The sequence below is a fragment of the Mustela nigripes genome, chromosome 1, assembly GCF_022355385.1.
Source record: "Mustela nigripes isolate SB6536 chromosome 1, MUSNIG.SB6536, whole genome shotgun sequence".
Lineage (NCBI taxonomy): Eukaryota > Metazoa > Chordata > Mammalia > Carnivora > Mustelidae > Mustela > Mustela nigripes.
Genome location: NC_081557.1, coordinates 240,317,830 through 240,327,612, shown reverse-complemented (window position 1 = coordinate 240,327,612; position 9,783 = coordinate 240,317,830). Strand labels below are relative to the sequence as shown.

Sequence of the window (9,783 nt, the reverse complement as noted above, 5' to 3'; positions counted from 1 at the left end):
CTCCCCACTTATGACCTAATCATGTCCCAAAGTTCTTTTAAGGGACAGAAAAAGATATATCATTTACTTTTGATTTTTTAAATTATTTTTTAAGTTTTTATTTTAATTCCATTTTGTTAACATACAAAGTAATATTAGTTTCAGGTATGCAATTTAGCGATTCAATGCTTGCATACAACATCTGGTGCTCATCACAGCAAGTGCCCTCCTTAATTCTCATCACCTATTTAACCCATTCACCCACCTCCCCTCTAGTAATCATCAGTTTATTCTCTATAATTTTTTTTTAGCTTAACTCTTTTTTTATTTTCCTTTTGCTTGCTTCTTAAATTCTACTTGAGTGAAATCATATAGTTTATGTCTTTCTCTGACTTACTTGACTTGGCAAAATTCTCTTTAGGTCCATTCATGTTATTGCAAATGGTAAGATTTTGTTCTTTTGTATGATTAATATTTCATTGTATGTATGCATGTATGTGTGTGCATATATGTTATACATACATATAGGTATGCATATATACATATACATGTACTATATATAGTACTATACATATATATATATAGTACTATATATATATATATTCATATAACACATCCTCTTTATCCATTCATTAGTCAATGGATACTTGGGTTGTTTTCATAATTTGGCTATTGTAGATAATGCTTCTGTCAACATCAGTGTGCGTGTAACCCTTTGAATTAGTGTTTTTGTATTCTTTGGGTAAATACCTAATAGTGGAATTGCTGGATTATAGGATAGTTCTATTTTTAACTTTCTGAGGAACCACCATACTGTTTTCCAGAGTGGATGCACCAGTTTACATTCCAAACAACAGTGCAAGAGGGTTCCCCTTTGTCCACATCTTTGCCAACACTTGTTTCTTGTGTTGTTGAATTTAGGCATTCGGACAGGTTTGAGTGACATCTCATTATAGTCTTAATTTGTATTTCCCTGAGGATCAGGGATTTTGAGCATCTTTTCATGTGTCTGTGGCTCATCTGTCTTCTTTGGAAAAACATCTATTCTTGTCTTCTGCCCATTTTTAATTGGGTTATTCATTTTTGGGATGTTGAAATTTATGTTCTTTATATTTTGGATACTAACCCTTTATTGGATACCCCATTTGCAAATATCTTCCCCCATTCTGCAGGTTGTCATTTAGTTTTGCTGATTGTTTCCTTCACGGTACAGAAGTGTTTATTTTGATGAAGTTCCAATAGTTTATTTTTGCTTTTGTTTCCTTTGCCTTAGGAGACATATCTAGTAAGAAGTTGCTAAAGGAAATTTCAAAGAGGTTACTGCCTGTGTTCTCTTTTAGAATTTTTATGGTTTCCTGTGTTTTGAATTTGTTTATGTGTGTGGCCTACAAAAGTAGTCTAGTTTCAGTTTTGGTCCAGTTTCATGTGAATTTTGTAGAGAAAGTAACATTCAGAACATAGCATCCAGCTAATACTGTTATCTAAGGAGAATAAGGAGAATCCCTAAGAAAACCCTAGTTGACTTTAATGAGAAGTGTACTGCCACACATGAACAACCCAATCTAGAATCACTGAACAAGAGTCTTTCAGATTCATGAGACTATCTAGTATTTGTTTTTAAGCAACTGAGAGTAGAGGAGAATTGACATATATTTTTCTGGGGCAATCTTCCAGACAGAGATGGAATGTCATAAAGATTCAGGTCCTTTATATTAATTTTCTAAAATTAAAGTAATCCTAAATAAAAATACAAACTTTTAGAAAATGGAGTTAAAGAAACCCATACTAACATTCACATGGGGAAAAAATAAGCAAGCAACTATCTTGGACAGTTTTTCAAAAAAAAAAAAAAAAAAACCAAAATAGGCGGACTAGTGCATAATACATCTACATGTAATTAAAACAGAAATTAAAAGTGTGAAATTACCACACAAGTAAGCAGACAGATCAATGGAACACAATAAAAAATATAGAGATGAATGAAAACATATATAAAAATTCAGGATGTAACTAAGACATCTCAAATCAGTAGGAAAAAAATATATATATATATTTTTTTTTTTAAGGAAACAAGGGCACTTGGGAGACTCAGTCAGTTAAGCATCTGACTCTTGATTTTGGCTAAGATCATGATCTCAAGGTTGTCAGATTTAGCTCCTGTTTTCAGTTCTTTTTTTTTTTAAAGATTTTATTTATTTATTAGAGAGATTGAAAGCAAGAGACAGAGCATTAACTGAGGGAGAAGGGCAAAGGTAGAGAGAGAAGCAGACTTCCTGCTTAGCAGGGAGACAAATGTGGGGCTGGATCCTAGGACCCTGGGATCATGACTGGAGCTGAAGGCAGATGCTTAACTGACTGAACACCCAGGGGCTCCACACACTGTTTTCAGTTCTTTAATGAGTACATCTTTGTTGTGATGTATTATTCTTTTAAGATACCAATGGATCGTAATTACTAATATTTTATTTTAATAGTTTGGTAATGGTAATTATTGTTTTTGTATATTTGTCAGTTTTTGTTATTAATGATACCATGGATTTATATAAAAATAATTTAAAGCTTTCCTTCTTTCTCTAGTTTCAAGAATTTGAATAGAAATATAATTATATTTTTCATAAGGCTTTGATAGAATTCAATTATGCAAATATGTGAGTCTGGCACTTTGGGGACAGAGTTTTTTCTATTTCATTTCTTAAATGCTTCATTCAAATATCTTAACTGTTCATTACTATCAGTAATTTCTGATTTCTGTGTATTCAGTGTTACTATTCTTAGCATCTATTTTCTATTTTCCTTACTTCTTGCATGAAGGTCAAATATGTCACTGTCTTTTTGAAAAGTCCTTTACTAATAAACCTATGGTTAAGCCTAAGTATAGGAGATAATAATTAAAAATGCTTCTTGAGACAGCCAATTACATAAGCATCCTTTAGCCTTTTCCCCTCTTCCATTTTCAAAAATTCATAGGATGATGGGGCGCCTGGGTGGCTCAGTGGGTTAAAGCCTCTGCTTTCGGCTCAGGTCATGATCCCAGGGCCCTGGGATCGAGCCCCGCATCGGGCTCTCTGCTCAGCAGGGAGCCTGCTTCCTCCTCTCTCTCTGCCTGCCTCTCTGCCTACTTGTGATCTCTGTCTGTCAAATAAATAAATAAAATCTTTAAAAAAAAAAAATTCATAGGATGAGCGCAGATCTACATGTTTAAGAATTAATTTGACATTCTTGTCTTCTGCCTAGCTCTTTACTGATTCCACACTTAGGTAAAATGGATACATTTTTTGCCATTGTTACAAGTGGGACATAGAAGTCTTCTACTGTTGTTTTATACTTGTCTATTTTTCCCTTTAGATCTGTTAGTATTTACTCTCTCTCTATGATCCTATGTTGGGTGCGTAGTTATTTAAGACTATCACAACCTCTTGGATGAACTGACCCCATTATCATTATAAAATGAACTTCTTTGTTGTTTGTGGCAGCTTTAAGTTAAAGCCAATTTTGTCTTATGTGAGTATAGGTACCATTGCTTTCTTTTGGTTTCACTACTATAGAATATCTTCTTCCATTTCTTCACTTTCAGCCCATGTCACTTTAAAGCTGAAGTAAGTCTTTTGTAGGCAATATATAGTTGGGTCTTGCTTTTTATCCAACCAGCCAACCTATGCCTTTTGAATGCAGAAGTCATTCCATGTGCATTCAGAGATTATTGATAAGTAAGGACTTAACTAATTGTTTTCTAGTGTTTTGTAATTTTCTTTTTCCTTCCTTCCCTCTTACTGGTCTTCATTATGAATTGCTGAATTTCCATTGTGGTATGCTTTGATTTTCTCTTTTTTATGCATTGATTGTAGGTTTTTGCTTTGTGGTTACCATGAGGCTTATATTAAAACACCTAATAGATACAACAACTTTATGTTAACAACTCAGCTTTGACTGCATACAAAAATTTCCCCCTTTTACTTTCCCCTTTATGGTTTTGATTTCCATAACTTACCTTTTTTCATGTTGTGTATTCATTAACAAATTCTAGGTAGCCATAGTTATTTTTAATAATTTTGTCCTTTAAGCTTTATACTACAGGTAAGTGGTTAACATACCTCTACATTGCAGTACTACAGTATGATGAATTTGACTCTATACTTACCATTTACCAGTGTGTTGTGTATTTTCAGTTGTTTTTGTGTTGTTAATTTGCATCCTTTCATTTCAGAATGAAGAACTTCTTCCAGCATTTCTTGTAAGATAGGTCACTAGCAAAGATGAAATTTCTCAGCTTTTGTCTTTATCTCTCCTTCCTTTCTAAAGCTCAACTTTGCTGCATATGGTATTCTTGGTCAGCAGTTGTTTTTGTTTTTGTTTTTGTTTTCTTTCATACTTTTTATATCATCCTATTTTCTCCTGGTGTGTAAAGTTTCTGCTGAGAAATTGCTGGTAGATTTATGTAGATTACTTTGTAAGCTATACACTTCTTTTATCTTGCAGCTCCTAAGATTCTTTCTTTGTCTTTGACATTTAACAATTGTATTATATAGTGTGTCTTAGAAAAGATTTCTTTAAGACAAGTTCATTTGGGGACCTATAAGCTTCATGAATTTGGATATCCAAATCTCTCCCCAGATTTGGGAAGTTCTTGGACATTATTTCTTCAAGTGAGCTTTCTGCCTCATTTTCTCTCTTCTGGGATTTTAGTAATTCACAGATTGTTTCTTTTGGTGGTATGCCATAGAACACATTTCTTCACTTTTATTTTTCATTATTATTATTTTTTTTTAAATTCTAATGACTGGTTAATATCAAAGGTCCTGCCTTCCAATTCATACATTGCTTCTTTTGCTTGATCTATTCTACTGTTGATGCTCTCTATTGCATTTCTCAGTTCATTCCTTGTATTCTTCAACTCTAGAAATCTGTGTGGTTTTTTCACAATTTCTATCTTTGTTAAATTTCTCTTTTGTTTGTGTAGTGATTTTTCAGATTTTGTTGTATTTTTTTTCTGTGTTTTCTGGAAGCACACTGAATTCCTTAAAATATCTTAGATGATGGCATTAAGGAGGGCACATGCCATGCTGAACACTGGGTGTCATACACAACTAATGAATCAATGAACCCTACATCAAAAACTAATTCTGTACTATATGTTGGCTATTTGAATTTGAAAAAAAAAGAAAAGAAGAAAAAAAAAAGGTCTTAGGTATCTTTTGACATTCTGCTCTTTGCCCCATGCCCTTCTGTTTTTTCTCTCTCATTCTCCAATGGAAGTGGTGGGGAAGACAGAGGCAGAAGCAACCATGTTGGCTGCACTAAATAATATCCCAGCTTGGGGACTGGACTTCTTGTGAGTCTCTGCCCTCAAGAGGACTGGGGCCTCTGGCTTTCCAGGACCAACAGTCCCTGCCATTGACCCTGAGAGGAGAAGGAGAAGACATTTTTGCTGCCTAACCACATCCCATTTTCCTCTTCACTAATCTTACTGATGCTATAGCTGATTATGGCAGTGTTCCCTCTGCCCCATCTTGGAGTAGGTTCCAGCACGATCATTCAGCAGGCATAGTCCCACTGCTGCCCAGGAATTCTGTCTAATTCTCCCTCCCTAGCTGGTAAAGCAAGGACCATAGAGCTGTGGAGGCCCAAACCACAGCAGTGGCAGAGCCACCTCCCAGCCTAGGAGGCTACATGCCTAATGAAGATTAATGTCTGAAGATGGGGAAGGTCTTATTAATCCAGACCTAGAGAGAAAAGTAGGACAGCAAAGGCTGTGAAGTAGGCTGAGGGCAGGAAGAACAGAGCAGATGACCAGTAAACTCAAAGCCAGTGAGGCCTTAAATTTCATACCCCAGTGCTATTACCTTAGCCAAAAAGAAAAGGCTGCTTTTCATGAGCAGATCCTGATCACTGAAGTGAAACTGAGACAAGTGACCCTGAAAAACCTCCATTCTACTATAGGGAAGTTATCCAACACTTTTAGCTTTGATACCATGTATGATGCCACTTCCAAACACACAGACTTATCTGTTGAAACCATGAGGCCCCTGGCGACTTCAGGGGCCACTTCAGGGCTTCAGTGGCATGATGTTTGCTTACTGTCAAATGAGAACTGGCAAGACTGACACCAGGCAGGGGACTTGAGTGGAGCCTGAACTATGCAGGGTCATCCCAAATGCCTTTGAGCACATTTTTACCCATTCCGTATGCTCATAGAACCAACATACCTGACCCATGACTTTTGCATGCAAATCTACCCAAATTTCAAGACCTGTTCACCCAGGAGCCCAGTAAGAGGCCAGAAATGAAGTCAAACCCAGATAGGCATCTAAATTAAGAACCTCTTCACCTTCATCACCAAGAACATCAAGGAGATCTAACTTGCCATAAACCCAGGGAACCAGACCCAGGTGGTGGGCAGCACACATATGAATGAGGTCAGTTTCCACCCCATGCCATCTTCATCATCACTACAGAATGTACATGGCTTTGATGGTCAGGAACACATCCATTTGGGCAATATCAACCTGGTAGACATGGCTGGCTGTAAGATGTAGAACAAAGCAGGCCCCAACATGGCTGGAAGGACAGCCACATAGTCCACAAGTAGTTGTGGTGGTGGAGGTTGTGGTAGTAACAGAGAAGCCAAAACAAGTCTCCCAAATCAACCTCTTACTGTCTGACTTGGCAACATAACCACTGAGGAGCAACAGGAGTACCCACGTCCCCTACCAGGACTCTAAGCTAACTTCGCTGCTCCAGGATCTTTGGAAAGGAACACCAAAACCATCATGGTGGCCACACTGGGTGTGGTATTATGGCTACTGTGAGAACCTCTCTATTCTTCTATTCTGCACTTTACCAATCAGCCAAGTATTTCAAAAAAATGCCCTAAATAAATGAGTACCCCCAAGGACACACTTCTGCAGGAAAAAACTCTTCATCTGAAGAACCAGCTGGAGAAAAAGGGGTTACTGGCAAAGTGACTCTGGAAGAAGAGCACCACCAAAAAAAAAAAAAAGCTGTCAGCCTGGCAGAGTATGATGAATGGCTAGTAATTGAAACTTTGGTGACTAAAGAGGAGGATGACAACCACAATCGCCACCCACTCCAGTCAAAATTGGAGCTAGCCTTAGATAAGAATATGGAAAATTACCTGCAGGGGAAGAAGGAGTGGCTGGAGGAGGAGAAGGTGACCATCCAGGATGTCTTCATCTGGGTGAATGAAGAGAATTAAAAGCTTCTGGCAGAGGAGAAGATCCTGGAAGATCTACAGCAGGAAAGGCAGGCTATAGAGCTGCTCAGAGTCAAGTACAAGGCCATGGAGACCAAGCTGCAGATTAAGGACAGGAAAAAAATTGTTGTTGGAACTGAAGATTCAGGCAATTGTTAAGCAGAAATGCCATGAGCAGGAGATGATTATCTGAGATGAGGAGACCAAGGAGCTCCAGGACACCTCCATGTTCCATCCATGCAGCAGATGGTGGAATCATAACCAAGAAACAAGAAGCTCTATGCCAAGCTGCAGGTGAAGGCAGAGATCCAGGACCCACATGATGAGTACATTTGCATGTGGCAGGATTTGGAGGAGGCACAGTGTGAGCACATCCAGGAACTGAAGCTCAAGTACCTTAGAGAATTTCATCTCCCCTAAAAAGAAGAACATGATTATGAACCAGCATTGCCAGGCTGAGAGGAGGAGCAGTGAAAGTTTTACCACTTGTGCCAGCTGTAGTCAGTAACAGCCAAATGAAAAACCAGCCAGCATCTGCAGTAGTAATGCGAGAGGTCCGCCAGCCAATATCATCAGCAACAGGGTCCCACCCCACACACAGGACTGAAAACACGCTTTGGGAGTTGGTGTGTCCCCACCAGCTGTGTTTGACGTGAAATTCTCCCATGACAAAGAATAAGATCTCCATGTACTACACATGGAGAATTTCATGCATTTGGACAGCTTTCTGGAAAAACCTTCCATATCTAAAATCTGAAAGTCCAGATCCTGGTGCCAGAGTCCTCAGCGCCACCACCTCAGCAGCCTCAAAGTCCTCACTAACTGCCACTCTCCACCACACATGCCTTGCTGGCCTCCACCACTCTGTGCTCCACCACCGTGCTAGACCGTGGGTGGCAATCTTCAGTCAGGCTGCCAATCCCACATGTTCCTGGGATGGGGCAGCCAATCCTGGATTATCTCATTACCCCTTCGGGTGTGTGTGTGTGTGCAGTGTGTGTGTGTGCGTGTGTGCGTGCACACACATCTCTGAGACAGTGAGAATTTGATCTGGAAACTATGTCTCTGGCTGCTCTTTTAGTCCCTTTTATTTAATTAATGGTATTTATTCATGGGGATCAGTTGGCATAAGAGAGATGCTCTCATCTGAGCTGTCAGAACCTAATAAAGTCACTTCATAGCCTCCTTTTCCTCTTGACTTTAACCTCCATCCCCAAATTGGACCTCAAGCTCCTCCTGTTGGCCACTTCTAGAAGGGAAGGTGGCCTGTGCTTGGAAAGAAAGTACTTTATTCTGTCCATCCTAGGATGTCCATTCTGACATCCTAACAGTATTAGTCCTATGCTCCCAGTGGAGAGATCCTCCTCTTCACTTTTTGGGCCTCAGACAACCTATTCCAGCTTCTTGGGCTCCTTTTCAAGGACTTAAATGACCACACCCACACAACCCAGGCTCTTCAGCTTTGGCAAGAACTCATGATTTCCCAAACTCTATTTTCTACCCACCTTCCCAACCAGTGACTGGCTCCTGAGGACCTAACGGAAATGTAACAGCAATTGGGACAACATGGGTAGGTGTTAAGGGAAATTCCACCTTGGAGTCCCTTTGTTTCTGCTCCCCTGAGAAGTAATTTTGATCAACAAGTGATCAAGCTAATTCCCCATTCTTTGAGATGCTGCTCCTTCCTGCTTTGACCATGTTCTCTGGAGCCATTTAGATCTTAGCTTAGTGGTAGGGAGGGATGCCATTTTACCCCTAGCTAAATATAGGTACTAAAATCTGCCTCGCCACCCCATTTATCACAGGAGACAGAGAACCAGGCAAAATCTGCCAACTTTGCCCAATTACCCATTTGCAAATCTCACTTTTTAGGTACTGCTTTATTGAAAATTGGCCCTTTCTTCAGCATTGTGCAAACTGAGCTCTAGGGAAGTACTCCCCCTCTCCTTTGTGATAACACTAAATGTCTCCAGGTATGTCTAGTGAGAAGTAAATTTTTAGGGCAAAAAAGGGAGGCAAGGGTGGCAAAGACAATAGCTGGAGGGAGAGGTGCAGGTTTGTGCTCTTGGACCGGATGCAGGTTCAGACTTGATGCTGATGTGAGGGTATGTGGTGATCCTGAGGGAACACCCACATGGTATTATATCATTGGGATAATAGTGAAAGGTCCCCATGTGCCTTCTTCAGGGACACTGAGTAGCAGGCATCTCTGTGAGTGGCACTTACCATTGACAGACAGAGGTCCAGACAGATGGGCTTGTCCTGTTGGACATCAAATGGAACGATGGTATGCCCTATCAGGGCTTTGGATTCAGCTCCCAGATCTCCTAGAGTCTCCTTCCTTGAGTCAGTGAGAGAGAGACAAGCAGAGCTCCCCAGAAGGTCAAGTACCTCTGGCCCCCCTTCAGGCAGAGGCCTCCTTTTGCATGTTATGCCTTAAGGCATTCATCTCAGAATCTGTGCATTCTGAGACCTGCCAGGCCCACTGGCATTTCCAAACAAAGAAACTAACAAGACATTTTGGGTTTCCCTAATGGTTTGTCATTAATTGAACTCCATTTATCTGAATCATAGGTGTATGATATACTCATAAC

General features: G+C 39.6%; 1 pseudogene; it reads left to right on the top strand.

Annotated features, from left to right (window-relative positions):
* Positions 1-5,762: 5,762 nt before the first annotated feature.
* LOC132000801 (kinesin-like protein KIF3C) lies at positions 5,763-9,117 on the top strand (annotated as a pseudogene).
* The last annotated feature ends 666 nt before the right edge of the window (positions 9,118-9,783 follow it).